This window comes from Neophocaena asiaeorientalis, unplaced genomic scaffold (assembly GCF_003031525.2).
Source record: "Neophocaena asiaeorientalis asiaeorientalis breed wild unplaced genomic scaffold, Neophocaena_asiaeorientalis_V1.1 scaffold49, whole genome shotgun sequence".
Lineage (NCBI taxonomy): Eukaryota > Metazoa > Chordata > Mammalia > Artiodactyla > Phocoenidae > Neophocaena > Neophocaena asiaeorientalis.
In genome coordinates, this window is record NW_020172456.1 from 2,137,892 (window position 1) to 2,164,226 (window position 26,335).

At 43.7% G+C, this 26,335-nt stretch overlaps 1 pseudogene; it reads left to right on the forward strand.

The window, feature by feature from the left end:
• Positions 1 to 23,964, forward strand: part of LOC112394849 (cyclin-dependent kinase 1-like) — a 170,701-nt pseudogene extending 146,737 nt beyond the window's left edge.
• Positions 23,965 to 26,335: the final 2,371 nt, after the last annotated feature.

The window sequence follows — 26,335 nt, forward strand, 5'->3', positions numbered from 1 at the left end:
CACCCCAAACCTGTGGGTGGCACAACATGGGAATCATCACACAGAACCTCTCTCCTATATCTCAAGTAGAGAAGGAGAAATGAAACCCATGGCGAGAGGTGGTCCTGGGCAGGACAGACAACACTGGGCTAGAAGGCAAAGGGCCCAAGAGTGAGAGCTCACTGCCACTTCCCCGTGGCTTCATAAGAGTCCTTCTGAGTCTCTGTTTGCTAATCCCTAAAACGGGTACCTCTCTCCTGAAACATTGTGAATGTTAAATGAAACACTAGGTAAAGAAAGGCTATGAAATACCCAATGTGCAGTGTCCGTGGAAGGGATGAGCCTTATTTGTGTTGCTTTTCAATACAAGGCAGGCAAGTTGAGAACAGAGGTTGCAAACCATGGCCCCATCCAGCCCGCAGCTGTGCTCTGTGTGGTGTGTTTTTTAAATGTGGATTTGTTGCCAGCATTTAAAATCCAGGACATTTCACATAAAAATCCAGATTTCTGGCTTGTCCTAAAAATCGGAAGATTTAGCAACAATTAGCCACAGCTGAACAGCATCTGCCCCTTCAGCCAGGGTCAGGAGGGAGCTCCATGCGCCAGAGGCAGCACTCCAAACACACAGAGACCTCTCCTCGAACACACACACACACACACACACACCTGTTCACTCCCTCACTCACCTTAGTGGCCTGGGCCCTGTGTTTGAGACTCCCGGTCCACTGGTAGGACCTTAAGCTTTGATGTCAATCAGACCTGGACACTAATTTCAGCTCAGCTACTTTATACCCCATGTGACCCCGAGAATTACTTCACCACTCTGAGCCTCAGTTTCCTATTCTATTAAATAAGCATTCATTTATTCAACAAATATTTCTCGAGCACCCATTCTAGGCCAGGCATTCAGCAAACAAGATAGACAAAGCAGACACTAAAAACACGTAAAAAATAAGACAACTGTCCGATTATGATCAGTGCTATGAAAGAAGTAAAAACATGGTGAGGTTCTAGAGAGTGGCTGGTGGGTTCGGGTGTAGGCGCGCCTTTAGCTAAGGTGGTCAGGAAAGGTCTTACCAAAGAGCTGGGGAAATAACTGTATTCACCACCTAGGGCCGTTTGGGGGATTAAAAGTGAGGCACTTAACACCTTGCGAGGACGCTGCTAGTCAGCACTCGCCCCTTTGATCGAGGTCTCCCAAGGAGGCCTGAGAAGAAGGAACTGAGGACGGGGGAGGGGCAGCTCCCAGAAGCACGTGGGGCCCAGGCCTCTCCACCAGCACCTACCAGCCCCTCTCTTCCAGTGCCCTGCTTTCAAAGTCTCTGCAATTATCCCATCTATAAATACAGCCTGCCAGCAAAGAGGGACAGAGACACAGGCAGGAGGCATTAACCCCTGAGTGCGGGCCTCCCCCAACTCTCTCCCCGTGCCAGTATCCCCCCCCCCCTTCCCCCGACTCCCTGCGATCAGCCCCACCCCCTCCAGCCCAGAACATTTTCCCACCAGCTGCCTAATCGATGTTTGACTTGTACAAACAGTCGCCTCACTGCAAGCGGGAAGGGATTCAGAGGAGGCAGTGGATAACAACCTGTTCCTGGTGGTATTTATTCTACAAGCCTGCAGCGCTCAGTGTCAACCCTCACACCAACCCTCTGCTCCTTGCAGACACCCAGCACAGGGCCTCTCTAGAGGCCTCTTTCAAAGGGCATGTCTGTCTCCAGCCTCACTCTCCCTAGGAAAGGGAACAACTTGGTGCAGGCCTAGCATTGGGTTACACTGAAAAAGAGTCTTTGTTTAAATGAAAGCCACGGTTAGAGTTCCTACCTGTCCACAGGGACCCACAAGATGCCCCTTCTCCCTGGCTCCCAGCTCACTGCTCTTCTCTGGGTTTCCAGAACAACACAGCTTCCTCCTACCTCAGGGCACTTCTGTTCCCAGGGTCAGCAAAAGCAGGCCACAGTGTCCAGTGAACACCTCCTCCTCTTTCAGATCGAGGAAGCCCTCCCAGGTGCCCCAAACTACAGCAAACCCCTCATACGGCTTGACAGGCCTTATAGCTACCTGTCCCTTCCCCTACACCCTGTCCGGTGAGTTATGTTATCTGTTGATATTCACTGTTGTATGCCTATACCAAGCACAGTGCCTAGAACCTGGCTGGTACAAATACTGGTAAAGGAGTGAACAGGTGATTGAATGAATGAATAAATGAATGTCCAGTCATGGGTTAACACCATGAGATGTGCAGAACCACCATAAAACTCCTCTAGGATGTAAGCACGGAGGGGGGGGGGGGGTCCAGGGTGGTGCCTGTCTGTTCAACACTGTCCTCAGCACTTGCCCATTGCCTAGCCCATGTGACATGCTCAGTGAACACCTGGTAATGGAGGTGAGTGAGTGAGAGTTCCTGCTGCCAAGAAGCCTCTATTTAGGTATTACCAGCCCAGAGGAGGGCTTTTCAGCAATACTGCAGCACAGTTCAGAAACTTCTTTTTTTGCAGCAAAGGTACAATAATCATTACAAAGCAAGTTGTAAAGTTGTTATTAAAAAAAAAATACCCAATTAATTTTAACCATTGGTAAGAAGGGAATCAACACCTGAAACTAATATGACATTGTAAATCAACTATACGCCAATAAAATTTTAAAAAAAGAAGGGACTCAACAGGTAAATTATGATCTGCACATGAAATGCGGTTCCCAAGCAGTAGATGGTATGATGGAGGAAGAGGGCTAGTGCCGACCAGAATAGTCAAGGTAGGACCAGCTGCGGGCCAGAGTTGTATGGGGGGTGAGGAGAGGGCTCCCCTCATTAATTTAGTCAACAAGTCTTAAAAACACAAAAACACAGGCAAAGCTCCAAGAGCAGTGCCTGTCCCAAGGGAGGGCTCAATCAGCCCTGAGAACCATTAGCTATTAACTTGTATGAAGCAGCTGACAGCTATGGGCATGCCACGGTAGAGGAGAAAAGATCCCAGCTCTCCTGGAAATCTCATTCTAGCAGAAGGACAAGTAAATAAATTAATTTCAGAAGAGGAAAAGCCCTATAAATAAAATGACTGTAGAGGCCAGCTTTAAGCAGGGTGGTCAGGAAAGCCTCTGTGAGCCGGTGAGCGGAGACTGGAGGCAAGAACGATGCAGTCATTGAAGAACCAGGTGCGGATGTGGGTGAACGGGAGGACGGGGCGTGGGGGGCTCTAGGACAAGGAACAAGCTAAGCTGCTCACGCAGAGGCACTGCCTAGCTAGAACAGCTAGATGGACTCCAGAAACACAAGACCAGAATGGCTGAACCAGTAGTGAGCATGATATAAAGAACGATCCACAATCTCCTACTCACAATTCCTGTTATCTACTGAATGTCTGTGTCCTCCACCGCTCCCCAGCTGGTTACCGTAGTGGGGCTTCCCATTCCCTGTGGCAGGGCAAACTGAGGAAAAGGTAGATAAAATTAAACAGCTTTCTTCATTGCAGGGTTTCTAAGAACTTTTAACGTGCTAATGGCTCTTCAAGATAGAGATATAGATGCAGTGTTTCCCAAACTTATTTGACAAGGGAGGAAAAGCCCCTCACAGAACCGTGATCTAAGGAAATCACTTCTGGAAGAGCTGCACTAGACACTGGTATTACATCCTTCCTGGCCCTCCTGCAGAAGGCCAAGCTGCTCATGAGCTTCTGAACCAAATTCTGATGCTCTCTGGGAGGGGTCAGACTTAGAAGGAAAGGAATAAAGGATGTCCTCAATAAACCTAGCTCCTCAGCCCATCCTTCCAGCAGCCTCCTGACTCTCCATCTTTAACTGGGCTTACTCACCCTCACATTTAGAAAGAACCTCTGGTGTTCCAGGCCTGGGCAAGGCAACAGTCATGGGGCCTCAGTCCCTTCTTCCCACCTCCACTTTGGCCGCTTCCTTCCCTTGTGTGCTTACTTGGCACCCCGGCCACTGAATTTTGCTTCCCCTTATACATCCCACACTCACCCCTGTGGCTTCCCCAATTTTATACACTCCCTTGCTCCTGCTTCCATCAGACATCCTTGGTAGCCACTACCCAGGCCAAACAGCCCTAACCTTGAAACACTCTGATGTCAGCACATAACAGCTGCTCCCTGTTGGAGGCCGGTAGTGGGTACTCAAGCCTACCAATGGGATACTCACATCAATTACGGAGACACCAACCAGCCTCCAGTAAGGTCCGTTGGCAAAAGGGAGCTGTACTTCCACTAGGCAGAAAAAGCATCAATTTTAGCTGCAAGTCTTGGTCAAGTTAGAAGCTAAGCTATAGAACTCTGACTGCTTTATTGTCCAAGGAATCATTCACCACAACTACCAAGCGTGTACTTTGTCATTTACAATCCTTTGTGTCATTAGGGTTGAGTGGTTCATTTAAACAAACAAAGGAACAAAATCAGAGGATTTTACTCCTCATCAAGAAGGAATAACAGGGCCTAGATTTACTCTCACACCTTAAACAACTTGGAAAAACGACAAAAGAAAGGGACATAAGTTCTCAGAGATCAGATAACAGGCAACACAGGACTGTGATCAGATAAGCCCTCCTATTACAACAGCTTACATAAAGATAGTTTCTGACTACGACAAAAGCAGGGGGTGTACAAACAGAGCCTGGCAGTCTCTCTGAGTTCGGGAGCCGGAAATCAAAGCTCAAGGACCCCATGGTCGCTATAATTTGTGGGACAGAGCACCAGAGAGGAGATACTGCAGAAAGCTCTTCTCGAGTAATTCGCTGGGCAACAATGTGCACATTTGTGAGAGGGAACTACCCGAGACATGCGGAAAGATCCTCTGAAAAGGAGTAGGCAAAGTAATCCCCAAAGGTCTGGGAAGAGTTCATGTTCCAACCAGCCAGCGTCCAAAATGACACTTCAGGTCTCCAAGTATCAATGTCAATTCTGACCCTGTGTCAACCGTCCTTCACGAGTTTAGCTCATTCTCTCCTTTCCCCCCGCCCCGCGGACAGTTACATGAGTAAATAGCCATGGGTGACCATCCTGCTGGTCCTTTATGCAGATTGAGTGCCATCCTCTTCGGCTGCCCCTAGAGATGCCATGTTCAATTAACCATCCCTTAACTCCACAGCTGAGGACCCCTCTGACTGCCCATGACCTTTCTGCTCACTACAACAAATTTATCCACCTAGCTCCTGCAGGGTTCTATTGCCTCAGGCTCCTACCTTCCCCATTGCTCTCATGGAGCACTATTCTGTACAGGCATCTCCTGCCACCGGCCCTTGGTCTCTGGAAGAGAGCCACCTCACTGATGAGGGCATTCCTCTTACCCACAAATTCCTTACTGCTTCTATAAATCCTCAGGGTCTTCCAATGGAACATCATCCTTTGTGGGTTTTCTGGCTTTAATAGTATATCCACTCTACCATGCTCATTTCTCTCAACCTTTTGTCCCCTCCTCCTACCAAGCACCAGAGAAATCTGGGCATCTTTTAGTGTGGGCCAACACTTTTCCCAAGCTTCTAGGACCTATTGCAGTAGTGTGCCCCAGGCAGAGGACTCACTCCCAAACTGAAAACCTCTCCCTCAATCAACTCTACGTTCCATCCCACCTTGATCAAGCATCTGAAAAACCAGCCCCAAGCATACTCTCTTGGCTCCTGCTGGAATATGTTGCTTGGGTCCTGCAGCTCTCAAAGGAGAGAGCTTATCAGTTTGTCCCTAGCCAGGTGTCATAACTGTACCCTAATTTTTGGCCCAGTGGCCAGGAGGGGAGGTGCAGCATGCTTGGGGAGGCACACGCTGTCTTGCAGAGATCTTTGCATTGTCTTCAAGGAAAGGGGAACACCAGCCCTTAGTAGGGAGGAAAAGGTCATTCCTGCAGGCTCAGAGAGTATGGAAGAATCTGATGATTCAACATTTTCAGCTACATCAACCAGAAGTCCCCATTCCATGTGTTACGATCCCATTCTTTCCTAACCAGGGCCCTGACCTTGGTTAGCTTCGACCTAAGCAGTTGCTTATGTTGCTAATTTAACTTTCTTTGAAGTCATCTCTTCTTTCTAATGATTAAGTCCTGAGCCTGGGCCTCAGATTTCCCTGCTCTCCTTCTGCTGGTGATGAGAACCTCTTTACATGCCACAAGGAAGTCCTCTGGCCTTCACACTTAGCCTTATAGTTGCGATTATCGCTCTCAACTCTGTAATGTCTTCTTTCAAAGCATTATTTGAGCTTAGCAACACCTACCCAATTCCACTGCCCTCATGGCTACTCTTTATCCCATATTTCTCAAATGCTGATACACTGCACCAGCTAATCCATTCTTTTCCACTGGTATACATCCCAAATCACCACAAATTATAGCTTGTACTATCCCACCTACCGTGAGTAACATGGTCCTCGCTGCCAGCCAGGCAATGGTGATCCAGCTCCCAAGCCCCATCCTAGTATCCACTTTCCCAGACTACATTAGGCAGCTACAGTCACAGGTCAGGTTCATTATGGAGGGTTCTAGGAATCAACAACACCTGTGGAGGGGAAGCGAACGAAGCACCAGGTGAGCCTCCACTGACTCTCAGAGGAGCTCTGAAGCTGAGATGACACCTCCAGGTTATCCTGAGTTGGGGGGGAGGCGACAAGAGCTTTCTACCCTGACTTCCATCAGTCATTGGATGTAAGCACCCCCGGAAGTGGGTGCGACCTTGAACTGGGTGGCTGTTTGTAACAGGCCACCCTGGGAGGGCTGACAGCCGAGAGCTCTCAGCCACAGCACTCGCAGCAGATGAGCAATCAGCCCTTCATTCCTAAAGGAAGATCTGATGGTGCATCCAGTGTCCACCACCCCTCCCTATTTTGGGGGTCCACCACCTGCCTCCAAGTCCTGGCTTCAGGCTTTGCTCTCGGGGAAACTGGAATGAAAACAACAGGGACCAACTGTGATGTTTAGTTCACTTATAAGGAAGGAGAGATTCTCATAGCTCACTAAATTGTTATTTAGGAGAAGAAGAAAGGGAGTGCTTGCCTAAGAGAAAAGGGGTCTTCCTAGTCTCTGGAAGTAACTTAAGTGAAGCCTCAGAGATGTTCTTCCCTATTCCTTTTCCAGGGAAGTCCTCTATTTCTCCCATATTGGACCTACTATTCAAGGAGGACTAATGGGCCTCTGAACTCTGAACATCATCAGTCTCCATGAATGAAACTCTGGGTGTTAAGGAGCTGAACTGCCAAAGTCTGGTGGAGAGCTTTGTACTAAATGTGAGAACAGAGCAAGTCCAGGCTGGGTGTCCAGGACCTGACAGAGGTCTAGGCTTGGAGTAGAGCCACATGCAGGAGGGCAAGTTCAACCCACTATGCCCAATATTTGCCTCCTTCCTCCTCTTCCTTCAACACATCTTTCCAGGGTGCATAGGGAGAAATCTTAGAGCTTTAAGCAGCTGGTAGAAACTGGAAGAGGACTGGTTACATTGCAAGTCCGAGGTAGGCCTAGGAGGAAATCAGGCTGACGTGATATGATAAATGATGTAGGGGCAGGAGGAGGTGCATTCTCTCGGCTGCCCTCATTCATATCACCATTCTAGCCAGACCCCTGCTCCACTGGGCTGACTGGCTGCACCAGCCACACACAGCAGCCATAGGTCAGCATCTACACGGGCCCATCCTCTCTCCTTCTCCGTGGCGTGGACTCTAATCTGCCCTCCTTCCTAACTGAAGATGTTCTCTCTTTATTAAAGAACAGAACGTTTGGATGAGTGAGTGAGGTGTGGTATAAAACCCACTGCCCTTGGCATCAGACTGACAAAGGTTCAGTCTCTGCTCTACCACTTACCACTCTTGGCTCCTGGGCAACTTCTTCTGTATGCCTTGCTTTTCTCATTTGTAAATTGTGACTATAGCTTCCTAACTTATAAGGTGGCTGTGAGGATTAAATGAGATAATATATTTGAACCTTGCCCAAGGTGCTTAATGAAATCTACTTCCTACCCCTCCCACCATCAGCTGATTTTGATTGCCCTAAACTATACTAAGAGCTACTGAGATACAACACATGACATTTATCAAAGAATTTACAATCTTTATGCCCCACAAAAGGCAGGGACAATGTCTATTTTATTCACTAACATATACCCAGCCTCTAGCACAATGCCTAGCACACGTTGACACTCAGAAATATTTGTTGACTGAATAATGAATGAATTGTATAAACCTGAATCTTAATATCTTAAGACCCTAAAAAAGCCTCTAGTCCAGGGATGGCAAATCATTTACTTGTTGCCCACCCCAACTGATATGTATCAATAGTTCATACCTACTTGGGACTTTCCTGGTGGTCCAGTGGTTAAGATTCCGCCTTCCAATGCAGGGGATGCAGGTTCGATTCCCTGGTCAGAGAACTAAGATTCCACATGCTGCAGGGCAACTAAGCCTGTGTGTTCTAGAGCCTGCACGCCCCAACTAGAAACCCTGTGCACTGCAACCACTGAGCCCGCGCTCTAGAGCCAGCACGCCACAACTAGAGAGAAGCACGCCTGCCACAATGAAGATCCCTTGGGCCACAGCTAAGACCCAATGCAGCCAAATAAATAAATTAATTTTTTTTAAAGTAGTTAATACCTACAGCACTGTGTTGAGAAAGATTCTGAGGCCACATCTGTCTCAGCAGGAGAGAACGGTGTGATCAGTTAGCAATATCTGCCAAAAGTATGAAAAGGGATCAAGCATCACTAATGCCTATCTTACCCTTTCTGGTTCAAACTAACGCATCATTTTACAGATGAGGAAATGGGAGCTCAAAGATCACACAGACAGTTAACGGCAGAATTGAACACAAACGTTCAGCTTTGTGGAGGAAATGGCAGCAAGTTGGGAACAGAAGGCCAGAGAGACTCCAAGCAGCCACTGTCCCAAGATAAACATTTCTGCTCAACCCCCGTTAGCAGAGGTATCAATACAAGCAGAAATCCAGAAGAAATACTGATGGATAGAACAGACTGAGAGATTTCAATTAGGCCCAGTGTGGTTAATTCCCTCTTAACTACATCATTTCCCTTTAGGTCACTTCAGTTCTGCATCCACCTGCCACCCCTCCCTGTTCCTCAGCCTCCCAGTTTCCTGAGTTGCAGCCCTCACTTAAGATAGATTGGTCTCATCTCTCTCAAGATCACTGCTTGGAAGAAGCAGAGAGAAGAGTAATTAGCAAATTCAGCATTCTGGTAACTCTTCTACAGGGGAGGATAATCATTTGTTAGTTTAAGTAAATCCCCACGCCTTGATTAGCTGTCTGATGTTGAGGAAAAAATGAGAATGGGCTCACTCACTGCACCTGGGGCTCTGCAAGAGACTCGGGAGACAAACAAGAGTCCAAATAAATTTTTTTCTTTTAAAACTAAAGACTCCTCCCAAGGAAGGGGAGCCTAACTTCCCACCCCATAAGTGTGGGCTGTACATTGAGACTTCCTTCTAAAGAGTATGATATAAAAGGGGCAAAAGCAATAATAACAACTTTATACTGGAGAAACCTGACAAATGCTGTCTTAGCCAGGTGGCCACGGTCAGCATCGTCAGTGAAAAGTCACATTGATACAATGTGATGAGAAGGGCACTTCACCTCTGTGGTCTTCCTCCCCAAAACCCGCGACCCCAGTCTAATCATGAGAAACACATCACGAGAAACCCCAACTGAGAGACAGTCTACAAAATGCCTGACCAGTGCACCTCAAAACTGTCAGGGTCATCAAAAACAAGGAAAGTCTGAGAAATTATCACAGCCGAGAGGAACCTAAATGTAATGTGATATTCTGGGTGGGATCCTGGAACAGAAAAAGAACATAAGGTAAAAACTCGGGAAATCTGAATAAAGTGTGGACTTCAGTTAATAATAATGTATCAATGTTGGTTCATCAATGATAGTAAATGTGCCCTCCTAATATAAAATGTTAATACTAGGGGAAACTGGATGGAGGGTATGTGGGAATTCTCTGCATTATCTTCACAATTTTCCATACATCTAAAATTACTCTAAAATAAAACTTTTCTTCATTGACAGCAGGGGTCTTAAGGGTCATCTCTAGAAGAGCCCAGGCAGGTGACTCTGGTAGCACTTCTGGCAATAGGATTCATCCACATTCTCCCTCCCTCTGAAATGACTTTTTCTTATTAAGCAGCCAGCTGGCCTCTTCTCTTCTCACCCTGCTGGTCTGAGTCCTTCCCTCTGAAACCCACAGAAAAAGTCTGCAGTCTAGACTCTCTTCTCCAGCACAGCCCTCAAATGTCTCAGAGTTACGCTTTATCAATCAAAAAGAGACCTGCAAACATCTTCCAGCCCCAAATCTTCTTTTTCTTTCTTTTTTTTTTTTTTTTTAATTTTTGGCCATACCGCATGGCATGTGGCATCTTAGTTCCCCAACCAGGGATGAACTCACACCCCCTGCAGTGGAAGCGCAGAGTCTTAACCACTGGACCACCAGGGAAGTCCCCCAGACCTTCATTTTTTTTTTGCGGTATGCAGGCCTCTCACTGTTGTGGCCTCTCCCATTGCAGAGCACAGGCTCCGGACGTGCAGGCCCAGCAGCCATGGCTCGCGGGCCCAGCAGCTCCGTGGCATGTGGGATCTTCCCGGACCGGGGCACAAACCCATGTCCCCTGCATCGGCAGGCGGGCTCTCAACCACTGCACCACCAGGGAAGCCCCAGACCTTCATTTTTAAGACAAACTCAGGCCCAGGAGGTAGGAAACCCCCCACCCAGTCACATAGACACTGAAATCCAGGTTTGCTCATACAAGTCCAAAGCCCTTTTCTTTATAGTATGCTGCTCTTACGAAGAACGTTAACATGTATCCCTGTACACATTGTCATTTCCTTCACCATCCATCATAATCTGAGATGTCCATCTGCACCAGAACCCTCCCAGGAAGACCCTCATCAGCTTGTGAATGTTTCCCTTGCCCTCTCCACAATCCTTTCCAGAAGCAGTCGTGGCTAAGGATGTTAAAGAAACCAAAATCCCCCCCTCTTGAGAGTTGATGTCCCAAATTGAGCAGAATGCGCCAGATGAGAACTACCCACTGTTACTGTGGCACAAGATTATAAATAGATGAGCACACCTTCCTTAAGCAAGCCTCTGATATACACTAGCTAACTGTCATACAGATGAAGCATGAAACCTCATGAAGCCTTTAGCCAACCAAAATATCAAAGTGACCATCACCATACGGCTCCAATCCCCTTCCTTCCTACCTCTTCCAAAAAGCTTTTACACACTGAGGAGGGCTAGGGGAAGGAGCCAGGTGAGAACTAGCGTTCACTGAGACTGCACAAGGTGCACTGTGCCTGTTACACACATTACCCATTGATTCATTTAGCATTTACCGAGGCCACGATCGGCCAGGAATTGGGGGAAGAACTGAGAATATAAAGATCACAAGATACCATCTAGGCACTCAATGATTTCAGTTTAGTACGAAAGACATTCATGTCAACGACAAAATGTAGAAACATGTGACAACCATGAAAGCATGAGATTAGGAGGTAACACCCAATACCTTGTGAGGAAGGATTATTTGCCTACATATAAATTTTCCAGATGAGGAAGCTGAGGCTTCAAAAAGTCAAGTACTTATCCCAAGAAATGAGTTAGTGATGGAGGCAGAGATGTGAATTCTGGGTACAAAGCTCCGAAGTCCATACTTTCCCAAACTAAGTTGTTGATACATGTTGTACAAAATGTGTCCCATGGTCAATTAGGTTTGAGACTATAGAATGCCACTTCTTTCCCTTGGAAATTGAAAACGCCCATATGAATAATAAAGACTCTAAGAAGTCTTACACTAAAATATCTGTTTAACCCTGTAGTGTGACCACTGAAATATTTTTTTCTTAACTCTTTTTTTTCAGAGAATACTTATTAATATAGAGAATTAATGTTACAGGGACTATACTTTGGAAAACTCACCTCTATATCCTGCTGTCATCCCTAAGGTAAACAAATGCAGCTATCACACCCCTGGGGGGGGAAAAATCTTGACAGATTAGAAATGTGACAAAGCCAAAAAAGTCCCTTTGAATAAATACATAACCCATGAGGCTTAATAGAATGACTTTTAGCCTAGATGACATGAAAGTAAAGATATATGTTGGGCCAAGACCACTGCATTCATCTCCAAATTCTATTCATTGCCCAAACAGCCTTCCAGAGTTCCCCAGGTAGCTCTGAGGTTCTTGACTTGCAGGAGGGCAGTAGAAGCTCTGAAGATATGAAACCAAAGGGGAGGTAATGAGAGAAGAGAAAGACACTAGCAACACAAGTCAGGAGAGAGACCCATAAAGGTAGGGAAAAGGAAGTTCCTTGGAGAGAAGGAGAGAAGTAAATGCTACCCTGTAATAGTAGCTTTGGCTTCCAGGCACTTCTCATGATCATGAAATGCTATTGATAGCATCATACCTATTTCCTTTTTCATATTAATCCCCCTACATCAGAGTTTCTTTTTTCCTTTTTCTTTTTCTTTTTTTTGTCTGTGCTACACAGCTTTTGATATCTTAGTTCCCTGACCAAGGATGGAACCCCAGGCCCTCGGCAGTGAAAGCTCAGAGTCCTAACCATGGGACCGCCAGGGAATTCCCCAGAGTTTCTAACTTCTAGTGCTGTTGACATTTGGGGCCAGCCAAGCCTTTGGTGGGGGAAGAGGACTGCCCTGCATTGTAAGGTATTTAGCAGCATCCCTAGCCTCTACCATATGCCAGAACTACATGCCAATAGCACCCTTCCCCCAGTTTTAAGAAAAAAAATGTCTCCAGATGTTGCCAAATGTCTCCTAGGGGGCAAAATCACTCCCAGTTTTGAACCACTGCCCTAAAGGTTCTTTGGTATCCATCACCAACCCATGCTACCATAAACTCCAAATAAGCGATTACCCTGCAAAACAAAGACATAACCTCTTCTGAATATTACTCCCTGGACCTCAAGCTGCTTTCCAACAGAGCCCCACTGCTTACTGCCAGGTTGTCTGACTTCTAATCATTCCTGAGGGCCCATCTCAATCTCACCATCTCCTGCTATGAAGTCTTCCTGCCAACTTGAGTCAGCTGTGACCTACCCCTTCCTGCTCTATTCTACCACCCATGATACAGTATCATACAGTAGTGGTACATGATTGACTTCAATCGAAGGTCTACACATATTTGATCTTGTACTGTCCTGTAATTCATTATGAGTGAGCAAACATTGATATAGCACGTATGAAGTGTCAGACATGTGCTGGTGCAGTGGGACGTAGAAGACATAAGGATATGATCTTTACCTTTAAGTAGAGTACAGTCTCATGGAGAAGGCAGACCCAGAGTTACAGTCTTACATAGCTGCTTTTCTCGTCTCGTCTGTGGGATCCCTGAAGGTAAAGGCAAAACTCCAGTCCTTCCTTTATGTCCACCACAGAGCTGAGCACACAGTGGGTGCCCAAGAGATTACACTGAACTTGAATCAGTAAGGAAGGAGCGCTTCTCTGAGAACTCATCTCCACAAAGGCAATTGCCATGCTTCTAGGACTCCACTGGGCAACTTCTTTTATGAAGTGATGGTAAAAGTAAATGGTATTTGTTATAGATAACTAATGAGAACCTACTGTATAGCACAGGGAACTCTACTCGGTGCTCTGTGGTGACCTAAATGGGAAGGAAATCCAAAAAAGAGGGCATATATGTATACGTACGGCTGATTCACTTTGCTGTACAGCAGAAACTGACACAGCAGTGTAAAGCAACTATACTCCAATAAAAAAATAAATAAAATAAAATAAACATATCTAGGTTCTGAGTCCCCTGCTGAGGCAGGAGACACGGGTTCGTGCCCCCGTCCGGGAAGATCCCACATGCCGCGGAGCAGCTGGGCCCGTGAGCCGTGGCCGCTGAGCCTGTGCGTCCGGAGCCTGTGCTCTGCAACGGGAGAGGCCACAACTGGGAGAGGCCCGCAAAAAAAAAAAAAAAGTAAATGGTATTTGTTTTTATTTGAAAAACATTAAAAGATGGCAACCCTACATAAGTTACCCTACCTTTTTTTTTTAACTTTTGCTCCATGAAATCCAAAAATCCATAACCCACTGCTTGAATAGTGAAAGTACAGGAAGGGAAAGAGGGAGGAGTCCAAGAAACACATTTAAACTATTAGGAAGTAATGAAGACTTTGCAAAAATAATTTTCAACAACAAATAGGCTAGGGAATACTTGGAAAATGTGTAATACATACAAAATCACTAAATCTTAAAAGTCTGCATTACTGAGTCTTTGGGTGGGAATATACTAAAGCTCTAACATTCTTGAAAAGTAATGAAGAACAGAGGGACAGGAGTGTGGGAAGACAGGTGGAGGTTTACATCCTCCAAAGCCAGAAGAAAATAAGAGCCCTAAATGGGCATGGTTTAAGAAGGCTAGCTTTAGCATTTCGAAGAAACAATGGAAGAGAGTTTAAAATGTTGAAACAACAAAGATGAATAGAGGTCCCCTGGACCACAAGATAACAGAGCAGAGACGCAGTTGCCAGTTTGAACCAGGAGGCAGAATCCACCGTATCATCACTCAGAAATGCTCAGTAAATAGTAGCAGTGGTTGTTAGTATCATCACTGACACATCGAGTTCCCCTGACCATACAGTCTTTTTCTTTCCTCTCCTTTGACTTGAACTAGTATTACATGTGGCATTTATACACAAGCCTTGAAAAGAACCAAGCTGATGGCTAGGAAAGTTTCCCAAGGATTCTGTCCTTAACCATTCACACAAGAAGAGTGACCAAAGACGGGGGAGCACAATCCAGGGCAGCAAAAGGAGGTCAGGCCAGTGCATTTCAAAAGGGCACCTCGGTCTAGAGTCTATACAGTTCTAAACCCACATCAGGACACGCTCCACCCAGCCTCTCCTTCCAGCACCCTGCGGCCCACCCCACCCCATCGAACATAATTCTCCAGCAGCACACTTTCCTACTCACTCTTGCCAGCCATCAAAAAACTGAGGAGGGCTTCCCTGGTGGCGAAGTGGTTAAGAATCCGTCTGCCAATGCAGGGGACACGGCTTCGAGCCCTGGTCCGGGAAGATCCCACATGCTGTGGAGCAACAAAGCCCGTGCGCCACAACTACTGAGCCTGTGCTCTAGGGCCTGCGAGCCAAAACTACTGAAGCCCGCCCGCCACTGCAATGAGAAGCCCGCACACCGCAATGAAGAGTAGCCCCCGCTGGCCGCAACTAGAGAAAGCCCGCGTGCAGCAACAAAGACCCAACTCAGCCAAAAATATATAAATAAATAAATTTATTTTTTAAAAAACCTGAGGAATCTGGGCTAAATACAAGCATAAGCCTTCCCCAGTGTGGAAGGGGGCCCAGGAGCCAACAGCCCATTTTGGGAGGTAGGGTGGTAGCAACTTACATCTGGTGAGTCAAGAAGCAGGGAAAGACCAAGCCCATCTCCACAGCTGGTGCTGGTCAACCTTCAGCGAAAGTGTTAAAACTGAGACTAGAGTCTGTAAAGACAGCATTTCCTTAGCCAAGTTTGAACTTTGCCAAAGAGGCTCAAGGCCTTTGATGTAGTTACTTTTAGGTCACAGCTCTGGTCCACCCAGCCCTGAGGAAATTGGGGCTTCATGGAAGAGTTCCATCCACGGACCCTGGAAAGACGCACAGACCTTAAGGCCCTATATACAGGGTCCAAGAACTTGAAAATGAGAGGAATGAAGGTAATGAGTCTGTCTTCTAAAGATTGAGCAAAGATATGCAAAGCCTGCCTGGTGATATTAACATATCTATACATGGAATGTGTTCATTAAAGGGGAAATCTCTTAAGGCGGTAGTTTATCAAATTGTCCTGACTCCTTTATAGGTGGTAAAATCAACTAGTGAGTTACCAGCATTTTTTTAAAAATGAAATAACATAGAATAGACAATATGATTGCATCACATGTAATAACAGTAAGTATTGTTTACTGTTTTCATGAAGTGTGTGTGTGTACATGTGTACTGGTCTGAATTTAAAATGTATCTCTTTACTGTTAGTTTTCTTTTGACAGTGACTGCTTTCAAGTAAATACTGGTAGAGTCTAACAAAGTTTTAGTCAAACCAGTCATTCATTTATTCATTCCTGCATAGCGCTCCTACTATGTGCCAGGCCTCCACAGGGCACTGAGAATACAACACTAATAGACACAATACTACACTTCTTGTTATATATTTGGCACACCTCTAAGTTCCTTCTATATGCAAATGTACTAGCCCTCGAAACAAGCCTATGAGACAGTTTCCATTATTATCAACACCTTGTTCAGATGAGTAACTTGCTCAACTCCTCATAGCTAGTAAGTGGCAGAGCTGGAATTTGAACCGTTCAGTCTAGCTGCAGATCTCTTCTCTTATCCACCAAGCAATAGTACCCAAGGACTTGCCCTATTGCTCCCAACAATAGCTTTGTGGCAGCAATGAATTGTATTAACCCGAGGCCACTACAGACTGCACCTGTGTCACTAACTCCCCTGGTCTGAACTGTTGTGCTAGCAAGTCAAATGGAGGCTTATACTTAGGCTTCCCGAGAAGTCTGCCATAAGAGACAGAATACACTGCCCAGAGTACCCTTTCCCCTGGGCATCTCTAGCCACACAAATCAATGGCCTGGCATTCTCTCGACACAAATTATGTGCATTCATGTCAATGAGCTTCATGAGCTGACATCAGTATTTGGGGCTGCAAGCCCAAGGGGTCAGTCTAGGCCACAGAGACTTCAACAAAGGAAATGCCCCTGAATAGCTGTATGCCCTTGTCTAAGTTACCTTTCTGTGCCTCAGTCTCCTCAACTATGAGATAGGGATAGTAACAGTATCTACCTCATAATATTGTTGTAAGAATTTAATGAAATAGGAAATGTAAGCAAATGCCTGGTATTTAGTAAGTGCTTATTAAATGTTCGCTAGCTATTATTATTTATTGGGCACTTTGCTAGTATCAAATTTATCAACCAATGCAAGAGAGAACGTGCAAGCAATATTGTGCCTACAGCGTGCTATGCTGGGCTAGAGGAGTTCAGGGAAGAGGTACTTGAGTTAACCAGCAAATTTCAGAGAGAAGACCTTATTTTGAGATGAGTCTTGAGGACTGAACCAACAGGTGAAGAATGAAGGAAAGGACATTCCATCCAGACAGACAGAGTGAACAACTTGGCAGAGGCACAGAGGACCTTCGTGTGCAAAACCACCAAAAAAATCTCCAGCAAAAATTCCTGCAGCACAAGTTTTTCCAAAGTTGTTTCAGGCATTGAAATATATATGCAATGTGCATTTTATATATACTCACTTCAAGGCAAATGAAAACCTCAGCCCTAAAAGAAACTTAAGGGAAAAAGCATCAGTCCCTAAATACATTAGAAACGGGAATCTCTCCCATGAAGCTGGACGTGCTTTAGAGAAGTGGGCTCCCAGACCTAGGAACTTGTTAGAAATGCAGATTCTCGGCCTCCCCCAGACCTACTGAATCAGAAATTCTAGAGGTGGGGCCCAGCCATCTGGGTTTAGAGAAATTTGCCAAGAAGGAAACAAAGATAAAAGCAACAGCAGTCCAGGCAACAGCTCCTGTGAAGAGCTATGCTCCCTGTAACCAGAGCCAGGCACAATTTAACACAGTGGCTAAATAGCTCAGGCTCTGTAAACCCATCGACCTGGGTTTGAACCCCAGTTTTGGTGCCTGATGCCTGCTACTTCCCTTAACCACTGCATTCTCATCTGCAAAAGAGAGACAATGATTCCTCCCTCTTAAGACTGTTCTCAGGACTTGGTAAGATGGTACCTATAAGGCACTGCACAGAGCAGCTCATTAAGTGCGAGCCAGTATGCCTAAAGGGGAACTCAAGCAAATTCATCCTCTCCAAGAGTGATAACATCTCTATGAGCTCTAACAGCTTTTGGAACAGCAGCCTTCAAGTTGGGGTACACACGCTGTTGGGGGGTATAAGAGGACTTGGTTTGGGGACATGGATAGACCGATGAAGATCAATTTCCAAACCTCATTTTTCCTACAGACTCCCCTAAAATCGATCTGCCTGCAGCTGGGGCATCAGGCAAGTTCTTCTTCCACATCTTCCCTATCTTCTCTTTCACAGTAGCCCTCCTCCCACTTACCAAAAGCAAGACATAGTGCTCACACATCCCAAATCTTACTATGTGTCCTGGACGACAAACTTCCAGGGCTCCAAACAGGGAATAAATAGAAATATTGAGGTTGTGAATGTCTCTAATGAGAGGGGAAAATCCATTTGCAAATGAACAACTCAAATGACTGGTTACAATTTCTTTTCCAAGTCAGGTGTTTTCCACATAATCGAATGGGGACCTAATGTGCGCTGTCAGCTGATAGATCATTAAAACAAATTTTTGATGATAGACCACTATGTGATTTTTAATTTATGACTTGGAAGCAGTTCAAATGTAACAATTTTCCTTACATTTCCACTTATGTGAACGTTTTCAGCACTTTAACCTTTTATTTTAATTGAAATATGTTACACTAGTTTCAGGTGTACAATGTAATGATTCAGTACTAGTACAGATTGCAAAATGATGACAATAAGTCTAGTTAACATCCGTCAGCACTTATGTCTTAATAAACAAAACCTTGGCTTGCAACTGATGCCGAACTGTCTCGATCAAGCAATAAGTAATATTCACCCACAGATACATGATACAAGTTTTTAAAATGCCATCCATCTCACAGCAGATGCATTTCCGATGAATTTTACTTCTTTGTTTAACAATTCCATATCAAAATTATAATATATCTATGTTGCTTTTCTCAATTACATAGTATAATAATTTTAATGATAATTCAATCCAGAAGGAATGTTTTAATACTTAAAGCCTTTTAGGCACATGAAATGTTTTAAAATGCTGTTTCAATCTATATGTATGTTTTTGTTGCAGAGAAGCGTGATACAGAAATCGATAAAAAACTTTCAAGCATAAAAATATATTACATTAGGATAAAATTCTGTGGGGAAAGTGGAATGAAAATGTGAGTTCAAGGAGAAAAAGGAATGATGTAAAATTTTCTGACTACTAAAGAAAAGCTCTTTTGTATATTTTTAAACAGAAGACAGTAGTATCAAATCATTATGGTATTTAGATTGGGAACTTTAAAAAGGGCAATGTAAAGGTTTATTTAAAAATTTTTAAATTTCAGTATTTATTATTTGCCCAAAATTACATTCTTTGTAATTTTTATGTAAAGTTATAGTAACTGTAGATACCAAGTTAAAAATGTACAAGGGGGTACACTGCCTCTCAAATTTTTTTCAAAGGGTATGCAAGGAAAACATGCGAATACCTCTGCTCTAGAAAATCTCCCCCTTATTGTTCTCCTCTTTCTTCAGTAGGTGAATATATTACACAGAAATGACATTCTCAGCGCTATATGGCATGCTAAGAAGCATTCCAGAGGAGGAACCATCGCTGTCTCTGTTTTCAAAAACTTACCACCTAGTTGAACCAACCAGAAAAAAGTGATGCAAAGCAACTGAGGTATGTGGCAGACACTGGTCTTGCCCACGTGGTGCTCACGCACTCCGGTATCCTTGCTAAGCAAATCCAGACTGTGTTTAGGACAGCAATATGCCAGGTAAATACTCATTTTTTCAGCCTCCCTTCCCCTGAGGGGTGAACACGTGACAAAATTCTAGCTGGTGAAACATAAGTAAAGACCTGAGGGCTTCTGGGAAAGCTTTTGCTTTCCTAATAAAACCATATAGATGAGGCTAGCTCTGCCTGTCCTTTCTTCTTCCTAACTTGAATGCGGATGCAATGCCTGGAGCTACAGCATTTATGCCAAAACTATGAGGCAACAAGCATGAGAACAAAGGCAACATACTAAGGATGGTAATATGGACACATGGAAAGATCCTGGGTCCCTGATGGCATAGCTGAGCAGTGAACTAATGCCAACAAGGGCTTACCTCTAGATCTTCTACTACATTAAATACATGTATACACATATTTCAATTGCTGTAAACCAGTGCTAGCTGGATATCCCAGTTACTTGTACTGTGTAACAAGCTACTCTAAAAGTGCCATTAAAATAAGTCATTTTATTAAGCTCACAGATTTTGCAGGTCAGGAATTCAGACAGGGTCCATCTGGAATGGTCTGTCTCTACTGCATGATATCCGGAGCCTCTGTTGAGAAGACTCAACCGGGTGAGTGACTCAAACACCCAGGAACTAGAATAGCTGGCCCTGGAGAATCCATTTCCATGAAAACTTCTTCACTCATGTGTCTGGTACCCAGGCTAGAATGATAAAAGACTGGGCTCAGATGGGACTGTTGACCAAGTGCCAACACATGTGGCCTCTCCATATGGCTTAGGCTTTTCACAGCACAATGGCTGGGTTCTGAGAGCAAGCATTCCAAGAGACCTAGAAGGAAGCTGCATGGATTTTTATGATCCAGGCTCATGCAGGAATCAGTGTCATTTCTACAGTACTCAGTTGGTCGAAGCAGTCACCAGATCCAAGGAGACAAGACACAGATGCCAGCTCTCAATTAGAGACGTAAAAAGAACTTGCAACCATTTTTCTTTAAAACACCACATCAGTTGAGGTATTTTTCCTTGCAAATTAACACATTCCTAACTGATCCAATGGATGATATAAGATAACATAAAGTGGATGCGAAGTTGAACAGTACAAGTAGGCTATTGAACTCAAAGGAGGAAGAGATAATGAGAATCAAGAAAGCCTTCATTATAAACACTGATTGAGGGCCTGTAAGTGCACAGCCCAGAATAAAATGCCAAGAGGATTGCAAAAATACTGCAAGACTCCATATCTATCCCCCATGCTAGATATGAGTTCAGATCTCAATCTGCTATTCTCAACCAACATGGCTTTGGAAAATCCTAGCTGAGCCTCAGTTTGTGTATCAGCAAAAAGGAGAGCATATGCCAAGGTTAGGGTGAGGTCTAAATAAAATAGAATGAGAAGGGCCTAGCATGGTGCATGTCACTCAGGAAGTGTTCAGTAAATGCTATGCATGTGTTTATTTATTAAAAGAACTTACCCATGTGGGAAAATCGAATGAGTATCTACAATTGACAGAGTTAGTATCCCCCAAACATAAGTCAGAGCCCCAAACCCACCTTATGGACTCAGCAAGGTTTACTGACATTTGTTTTGTACAGAGCTTGGAGGACTTAGACCAATTTTTCTGGAGGAAAACTAAAACAGACTTGAGAAGATCTTCTGATGTCTAGGCTGATGTCAAGCCTTTTCCCTGCAAAGCCCATGCCGACCACTGCTACCAGTTTAGAAAAATCTATAGCATTTCTCACAAGAGGCCAACCATTCCAATCTGGGATACGTTTTCTAAATATTAGATCTGAAATGATTTATTTTATCCCTAAATGCACTGGGCCACAATCTTCCTGAATGGATTAAGTCATACCATCTATTTTTAGCAGCTGGCTCATTCAGTCCATTTCCTTACTATAAATACCTGAGTGCACTTGTTTTAAAGTAGATCTCTTTTGTCATCTGATTGTCCCAGTCTAGGTTAGAGGGGGATCGAGGAGAGAATGAAAAATGAGCCAGAGAATAGAGGAAGAGAGACTGCATTGCTCTACTCTGCTCAGCAGCTATTTTCACAGACTCATAGATCCATAGCGGCCTAAATACAGGAGAAAGCCAAGAGGGTCTGGTCCTTCTCAGTGTGTTAACCTTGAGAAGTTGGCAGCTATTTGGGACTCGATGGAGCCACCCAGACTCTTTCCTATCATTTCATTCACTGAAAGTTTCCTTTTCATAATCCCATGTCTCAGTCTCCCTACTCCTAACACACTGACACTAACCCCAGCCCCCGAGGCAGGCCAAGAGAGGTTTCTCCTGGTCTTAATGCCCTTGAGTGAAAATAAATTATTATAATATTTCATACTCATCTCCCTGGAGTCTCGAAGAAGGGGACACTGAGCTCTTGAAAAATACTGATCAAAGCATTAAGAGGAAATAGTCCAGAGTCAAATTAAGGAGTGGGTCTGCCGGGCAGCTGCATGGAGCACTACTACACAAGGAAAGATATGTTCAAACATCACTGGATGCCGGTGTGTCGCTGGAAATTGAGGAGATAGATAGAGGAAAAATGCAAGTTCGAAACTCTTCTCAGGAAAGTAGAATGTGTGGTTAAAGGAATACTGCAAAATGATCCTGAAGTTGTAGCTAAGACCTCTAAGGGCCATGATTTCAATAGTGAATATTTGTCATTTAAGGTAGCTAATATCTTAATATTCTCCCTATTTTGAGGTTTCTACCAGCAGTCCTCCTTCTCCATTCTTTTTTCACTTTCCCAGTTTTCAACTCCTCCTCCAAATTAAAGCTAAACAAACTTTTTTTTTTTTTTTTTTTGCGGTACGCAGGCCTCTCACTGTTGTGGCCTCTCCCATTGCGGAGCATAGGCTCCAGACACGCAGGCCCAGCCGCTCCGTGGCATGTGGGATCTTCCCGGACCGGGGCATGAACCCGTGTCCCCTGCATCGGCAGGTGGACCCTCAACCACTGCGCCACCAGGGAAACCCTGAACAAACATTTTGATTGAACAAATATATTGATTTGGGGGGGCAAGAAATTATCAACACTCTACCAAGATTCCCACATGTCTCAGTCTAGACACTTCCCCCAAGGATCTCAAAGGGGTACAAAAACCCACTTATCCAAGTTTCAAGCACCAAGGAAGCACTGCGCTCCCAAAAGCAGCCAATGGGAGCAGAGTCTCCTGGCTTCTCTCAGATGAAATGCAAATGTGCCTCAAATAGTAGAAAAGTATTCATCAAATGTTTTCAAAAACAACTCACACACGATGATCCAGTGGGTTTTATCTCAGGAATGCAAGGCTGGTTTAACATTCAAGTATCAATCAATGTAATTCAACATACTAACAGAACAAAAAAGAAGAAAACAATTACCTCAATAGACTCAGAAAGATTATTAGAAAATTATTGATAATAAAAGCTCTCAGGGCTCTTGGAAGTTGAGGAAGAGCGACATAGATATGATGGCTGCATCACTGCCTCCACCACCCCTCTGACACCTCCAACCACATCCTCTACCATCACAGAATGATAATCCAGGATCTACCGTTCCTATTTAGTAACTGTGGATGATTATTCCAAAATAGAGAAAGTTGGAGAAGTATCTGTGGAATTATGTGTAAGGGTAGATACAAAACTACTGGTCAAGTGGTAGCCATGAAAAAATCAGACTAGAAAGTAAAGAGGAAGTGTTCCTAGTGCCTCAACTCAGGAAATTTCTCTTTTAGAACTCTGTCATCCAAACATAGTCAATCTTCAAATGCGGTTACACAAGAATCCAGGTTATATCTCATCTTTGAATTCCTTGGATCTCAAAAGTACTTGGATTCTATCCCTCCGGGTCTGTTCATGGAATCTTCACTTGTTAAGAGTTATTTGTAATAAACCCTACAAGGGATTGTGTTTTGTCAGCCTAGAAGATCTCTTCACAGAGATTTAAAACCTCAAAATCTATTGATAACAAAGGAACAATTAAACTAGTTGACTTTGGCTTTGCCAGAGCTTCTGGAATACCTATTAGAGTATACATACATGAGTTAGTAACACTCTGGTAGAGATCTCCAGAAGTACTGCTGGGGTCAGCTCACTACTCGACTCCAGTTGACATTTGGCATATAGACACCATATTTGCAGAATTAACAACAAAGAAGACACTTTTCTATGGGAATTCAGAAGTTGATCAACTCTTTAAAATATTCAGAACTTTGGGCCCCCCCAGTAATGAAGCATGGCCAGAAGTGGCATCTTTACAGGACTATAAGAATACATTTCCCAAGTGAAAACCAGGAAGCTAGCATCCCATGTCAAAAGCTTGGTTGAAAATGGCTTGGATTTGCTTTCAAAAACATTAGTTTATAATCCTGTCAAAGAAATTGCTGACAAAATAAAACTGAGCTACCCATATTTTAATGGTTTAGACAATCATATTAAGAAGATGTAGCATTCTGACAAAAAGTTTCCACATGTATCAAGAACAGATTGTTCTATTTTTACTGTTAACTCTATTTTTATCCCATGTATTTTTCTTTTCTTTGTTGTAAAGTTTAAGCCATACTTCATCTTCCAATTTCAGGTATAACTTAAAATGTAAATACTGTTCTATATGAATTTAAATGTAATTCTGTATATGTGTGTAGATCTCACTGTAACAACTATTTTTTACTATAATAAAACTATAAATCTAGTATTGATGACAAAAAAATGAGAAAAAAATTTAAACCTTTTAGTAAATTAAGAACAGAAGAAAATTTCTTCAGCCTGATAAAGGGCATCTTGGAAAAACCTACAACTAACATCACACTGACTGAATGGCTTTCCCCTTAGGATCAAGAAAAAGGCAAGAATATCCGCTCTCACCATTTTTTTTAACATTATACTAAAAGTCCTACCAGGTTAATAAGGCAGTAGAATAAATAAAAAGCATCCAGATTCGAAAAGAAGCAAAACTGTCTTTGTCACAGATAACGTGATTGCTTACGTAGAAAATCCTAAAATAGCTGCAAAAGAGCTGATTTGTAGCAAGGACAAAGGTACAAGGTCTATGTATATTTAAAATAAAAAGAAGGGGCTTCCCTGGTGGCGCAGTGGTTGAGAGTCCGCCTGCCGATGCAGGGGACACGGGTTCGTGCCCCGGTCTGGGAAGATCCCACATGCTGCAGAGCAGCTAGGCCCGTGAGCCATGGCTGTTGAGCCTGCGCATCCGGAGCCTGTGCTCCGCAACGGGAGAGGCCACAACAGTGAGAGGCCCACTTACCAGGAAAAAAAAAAAAAGAAGAATTTCTAAATGGTAGAAACAAAGAGTTAGAAATTGAAATAAAATAGATACCATTAATTTTTTAAAATACTGTATTAGTTCTCAACTGCTACATAATGAATTACCAAGTTAGCAGCTTGAAACAACAAACATCTATTATCTCACACAGTTTCTACAAGTCTGGAATCTGGGAAAAGCTTCACCAGGTGGTCTGGCTCAGCATCTCTCAGGAGGCTGCAGTCAAGATATCAGCCTGGGCTGCTGTCATCTGAAGGCTCGACTGGGTCTGGAGGACGCACTTTCAAGATCACTCATTCACATCTTGTTAGTAGAGGCCTCCGTTCCTCGTTTATGAGGGTATCTGTTCTTCACCACATTTGACCTTCCAGTAGAGCTGTTCTCATGTTTCCCAGAGTAAGCAATCCAACAGAGAACAAGGAAGAAGCCATGATGTCTTGTACTGCCTACTCTCAGAAGTGGCATTCCATCACTTTGCCATATCCTATTGGTCACACAGACCTGGTACAATGTGTGTGCATTGCAGGGGGGACTGTACAAGGGCATGAATACCAGGAGGGAAGGAGCATTGAGGGCCAACCTGGAGGCTGGCTACCACAAATAACTTTTGTGACAACACCAAAAGATATAAAACACTTGTGGATAAATTTAACAAAATACATGCTAAACCTCCACACTGAAAATGATAAAATAATCACTGAAAAAAATTTAAAAGACCTAAATAAAGGCAGATATATACAATGTTTATGGATTGTCAGACACAATATTAAGATATTAATATTTCCCAATGTTTTGGGATTCAATGTAATCTCAATCACAATGCCACAGGTTTTTCTTAATAGAAACTGACAAGCCGATAATAAAATTTGTATGTAAATGTTAAGGATTTAAAAGAGCCAAAACAACTTTGAAAAAGAAGAACAAAGATGAAGGACCCTCCTACACTACATCCCCAAATAGTGGAAGACCTACACTATTTTAGGATCTACAATAAAGCTATAATAATACAGACAGTGTGCTATTAACATAGGAGAGACATATAGATCAGTGGAACAGAATAAAATGTCCAGGTATAGACCCACTCATACGGTCAATTAATTTTTGACAAAAATGCCAAAGTAATACAAGGGGAAAGGATTTTCAACAAATGTTGCTAGAACAATTGAATATCCCAGAAAGAAAATAAACTTTGAACATTGTCTTACAATATAAACAAAAGTTAACTTAAAATTGATCATTAAAGAATATATAATGAAGAAAACACAGTCTCTTCAATAAGTGGTGCTGGGAAAACTGGACACTTACATGTACGAGAATGAAATTACAAAATTCTCTAACATCATATACAAAAATAAACTCAAAATGGAATAAAGACCTAAATGTAAGACCAGATACTATAAAACTCCTAGCGGAAAATATAGGCAGAATACTCTGACATAAATCGCAGCAATATTTTTTGGATCCATCTCCTAAAGTAAAGGAAATAAAAGCAAAAATACACAAATGGGACCTAATTAAACTTAAAAGCTTTTGAAAACCA